This window comes from Macrobrachium nipponense, chromosome 42 (assembly GCF_015104395.2).
Source record: "Macrobrachium nipponense isolate FS-2020 chromosome 42, ASM1510439v2, whole genome shotgun sequence".
Taxonomy (NCBI): Eukaryota; Metazoa; Arthropoda; class Malacostraca; order Decapoda; family Palaemonidae; genus Macrobrachium; species Macrobrachium nipponense.
In genome coordinates this window covers 16,117,896-16,122,608 of record NC_061103.1, presented here as the reverse complement: position 1 = coordinate 16,122,608, position 4,713 = coordinate 16,117,896, and the positions used below count along the sequence as shown (strand labels likewise).

The 4,713-nt window shown below is 36.2% G+C and overlaps 1 long non-coding RNA gene across 1 annotated transcript; it reads right to left on the bottom strand.

The window, feature by feature from the left end:
• Positions 1–3,500: 3,500 nt before the first annotated feature.
• LOC135213412 (uncharacterized) lies at positions 3,501–4,492 on the bottom strand. The gene is made up of 3 exons (XR_010314111.1): positions 3,931–4,492; positions 3,719–3,793; positions 3,501–3,593 (listed from the first exon to the last, which is right to left on the bottom strand). It is a non-coding gene; the product is annotated as an uncharacterized LOC135213412 (long non-coding RNA).
• Between the last annotated feature and the right edge of the window lie 221 nt (positions 4,493–4,713).

Here is a 4,713-nt window from a genome sequence, read left to right as displayed (position 1 = left end):
CAGAAACAACTGCAATTGACTGAATTTGCGAATGCTGAACTGCAATTTAGTGGGGCCCACTTAACAGTACATTGAGGAGAAATATAACATAGTCATCTTGCAAATAAGGAGCAGTTTTGGCCCTTTTGTGTTTGATGGCTAGTCCTCTTAACACACAATGCTAATACGTGTATTCTGAAATAATGCTTCTGAACCAATAGGTAAATTCACTAATACAGTCAGAGCACCCAAAAGCCCAAATATGTTAAAACTATACTGACCAGTTTTGACATAGTTAAATCTTTATTTCTTCAGGCTTTTAATTCTACCAGTCTGTTGTATTCCAGAAATGTGCAGGCCCCTAAGGTTCAGGCACCTCCCATCTATATAGCCACCTAGGCTAAAGTAAAGTACAATGCAATGGTTTTGTGACATTAACAGGCACACGACTTCAAAACAAATTGTTTTTTGAACCAAACCCAATGCCACATGGGTGGGGCACTTGGGTGTTTGGGTGCATGCCTTCAACAGGTAGCAGAATTCTTCTTTTAGATCCATGATAAAATACTGTACGTAATGGGTTTGTATAAAAAAATTTGGTATATAAAAATTTCTAATTTTCATAAATGAGGCCAAAAAATGCTTGATATTGTTTTTTTTCTTTGTTTAGACTGGAACATACAGGAAGCAGAATTGTTCATTCCTTGTCGCATCATCCTTCCAAGTCATATTTATTAACAGCCTCTTTGGGACAAGTATGGCTTTGGTCAGCAGAGACGGAAGAAACAGAATAAAACTAACATTGTTAGTCATCTTATTTACATTTCAAGAGTAAGTATTTTTATGTAAGTACAGTACAATTCAACTATATCCTTTTTTGGAAAAAAAATTCACTTTATTAAATAATTTGAAATAAAATCCTTTCATACTTAATGTTTTTCTTACTTTGAAATATTTTCATACCAATTTTTCACAGCTCAGTCCTAAAACTGGCTATTGTACAGGCAGTCCCCGGGTTACGACAGGGGTTCCGTTCTTGAGGCGCGTCGTAAGCCGAAAATCGTCGTAAGCCGGAACGACACTTGGAAATATGCCTTAAACTAAGAAAAAGTTTAGAGAGACCTTACCTGTGTGACATGCAAGTATTTGCATGATGTGTAGTGTGGTTATTTCAATGGCAAAGGATGGTTCTTGAAGGTATAATTCTTTATTAAAACTGTGACACTATAAAGCACAATGTTACTACACTTAATCCTTAGGTTAGATTATACACTAAACACTATATTATGCACTGTACACTACGTAGTATGTATGTAGTAATCCTTTGGTGGTAGATCCTGGAGTACACTAAAATCTCAGTCTGGTAGCTCTGGAAGGTAAAAGTATAACACAATTAGTACAAAATACTACACAAAGTCCTGAATGCAATATGTAAATTATAGATATCAAGAGTAAAAGAGTTAATGTATGTTAATTAATTCCTTACTTTTAGTTTATAATTCCTTACTTTGAGTTATATCAAGAGTAAAAAAGTTAATGTGAATTAATTCCTTACTTTTAGTTTAAAATTGTCATGTCTCTATGTAACCTTGGATGCACAAAGTCTTTTATGTGGCCCCAATAGCCTACTCATTCAGGGGGTTCTGGATGTCAAAAAAAATATTAGTATGTCAGTAAGTACTCTATGCTAGTAAGTTACATACAGTAATATGCACCATACAGTGGTTTAATATCACATAATCTTAACATGGGTTTTTTTTTTATAAACTTAGTTAATGTATGTTAATTAATTCCTTACCTTTAGTTTAAAGTTGTCCGTGCTATGTAACCCTGGATGCAGTCTTATGTGGCCCCATAGCCTACATCATTCAGGGGGTTCTGGAATGTACAAAAATATTTTGTCAGTAAGTACTCTATGCATAGTAAGTTACATCACAGTAATATGCACCATACAGTGGTTTATATCAACCCCCTGGTATGCATAGTAAATGATTGGTCTACACCCCCTGTTCAGCAGGGAGTGTACAGTATGTACGAATTAATTTTCCATGAGGGACCTTGATCACTTATCCCATGTGAGAGATCTTGGTCACTTTTTTTTAGTATGTACGTATAAAACTTACTTAATGTATGTTTTACTACTATGTATAATTCCTTACCTTTAGTTATGTTAGTAACCCTGGACAAAGTTTTATGTGGCCCCATAGCCTGCATCATGGAGGGGGTCCTGGTTTTCTGGAATGTACCAAAAAAGAGTATCAAAGTTAAGTCATGTTATGTTATGTAGTAAGTAAGCATACAGTAACCATACGTAGAGTGGTTTATAACATGTATGTACATAATCAAACTTGGTTGGAAATTCCTGTAAAAAAAAGTTATGTACGTATGTAATACTACTGTATGTAAAAACCTTACTGTTCATACTTTGTTACACTACATGTTACATGTGATACGTATACTTTCCTGAAGGGTTTTTTTCCATCCAAAAATGGTGCTTCTACTTGTAGTTATCCCTTGATGACACTTGTAGTAGTAATTTGTTAGTAACAACCTGGAGTTGTGTGAAAAATGTTGGTTCTGGAAGGAAAAAGTAACAAAATTAGTGTACAAAATATACACTACAGAAAAGTTGTGAATGCAATATGTTAATTACTGTAGATATATTCAAGAGTACTAAAAGAGTTAATGTATGTTAATTAATTCCTTACTTTTAGTTTAAAGTTGTCGTTCAATGTAACCCTGGATGACAAAGTCTTATGTGGCCCCATAGCCTACATCATTCAGGGACTCTGGAATGTACAAAAAATAATTTTGTCAGTAAGTCCCTCTATGCAGAGTAAGTTACATACAGTAATATGCACCATACAGTGGTTTAATATCACATATAACATGTAGTATAAAACTTAATTTAGAAATTCCTTACATAACTTACCAACTTTTAGTGAGTCTCCAAAGCTGTTACCTAGTTGTGGGGAGAATGGAGGTGGAGGTGTAGAGCATTCATGATAAGGATGCATTCCAAACCTAACTTCAGTGTGCTTTATCACAGATAACAGGCTAGGATGATGGGCAGTCTGGAATGAAGAATTAATATTAAAGGACAGTATGTAACCACTTAGGTGTACAAAATTTATTGTACGTATGCAAACATTAAACACAACTGAGAATTCCTTACCTTCAGCAAAATGAAGACATGTAGGCTATGTAGAGGTCTGGTTTATGTAAGTCACAGGTGCATGCCAGTTAACATGGTTATTACATATGTAATAATAAAACATTAATAAAAAAAAAATGTCCTTACCAAATTCTAGTGGTTGGCTTGCTTACTGGGATGGCCATATGGTACATGAGAGTGGGTGGCTGGGCTATGGAGTGGGATGGGCAGGTGCTGGGAGTCTGGAATGATAAAAAATATATAAAATGATAGTTACTACTACTGTAACTACTGCACATGTTATTACTGTTTGACATATGTATGTGTAATACGTATGTTCAATATAAAAAATGAAGAATTCTTTTACCTGAAGGAATGGGAGAGGTGATACTACTCGTATCAACTGATTTGGGCTCTGGAGAGGTGATACTCGTATCAACTGATGAGGGAACATCTAGATCTGGAAAGAATGATAGGTACATAAAATATATAAGGTGGATGTAATTGTAGCATATGTACACTTTTAATAAAATTTCTATTAGCAATTAATAAAATTTTTATACAAATTTGTTAAGGATTCCTTACCTGATGTATAGGGCGAGGCATCAAAACCATGGAAAGGCTCAGGGTCATCTGGGTCACTGTCACTATCAAAGGGGTCTGAAATGAAAAAAAAAAAAAAATAATAAGGTTATGCAACATCAAACACATTGTACCACTATGTAAGTTAGTGTGCGTATGTATGTAGGGTGTAAAACAATTTCCAACATGAAAATGAGAAAAATGAAATTGCTTACCTGATTGTACACGTACAGGTGGGCGGGCTGATACAGAGGGTCCAGGTACAGGGGGATCTGGAACTGTCACAGGTAGTACAGGGAGATCTGGAACTGTCACAGGTAGTACAGGGAGATCTGGAACTGTCACAGGTAGTACAGGGGGATCTGGAACTGTCACCACTTCTTCAATAAAATTACAAATGATGAAAATTAATGAAGTTACAATTTACTCTTACATTTAGTTGTTACATTAAAAAATTAACACACTTTTAATATGTACACTATGTAAACACATAAATTAGTAAAACAGTTCAGAATTCCTTACCAGGACTAGGAGTGGGAGGTGGTGTGGTACTGGAGACTTGTGAAAGAAAGTGTCAAGCCTGGACTGCACACTTCTCTTCGTCTGCTTCTCCTTCAGGGTCTCCTTGTAGAAAGTCACCAAATCCATGATTCCTCTCTTGATTTTGTCAAACTAGAAACGTTAGGGTCTTCTGCCTCAAAAGAAGCCAAGGCTCTCTCCAGATGAGTAAAACCCTCTGACAAGCCTTTCACAGTTAATGACCTGGGTTTTTGGCTCTGGTGCCGCCTCCTCTTCCTCAATCATTTGTTGTTCAAGTTCAAGTAAGTCCTCTGCAGACAATTCCTCTCCATGGGAAGCCAGCAGCTCTGTTACATCATCAGGTTCAAGATCTAGTTTCAGCTCTTGCTTAGCCCTACGATCTTCCTCGTCACAGTCTCGACGTCTTCTGCCTGGTCAAAGCCTTCAAAACTGTGGCACAAACTGTGGACACAGTTTCT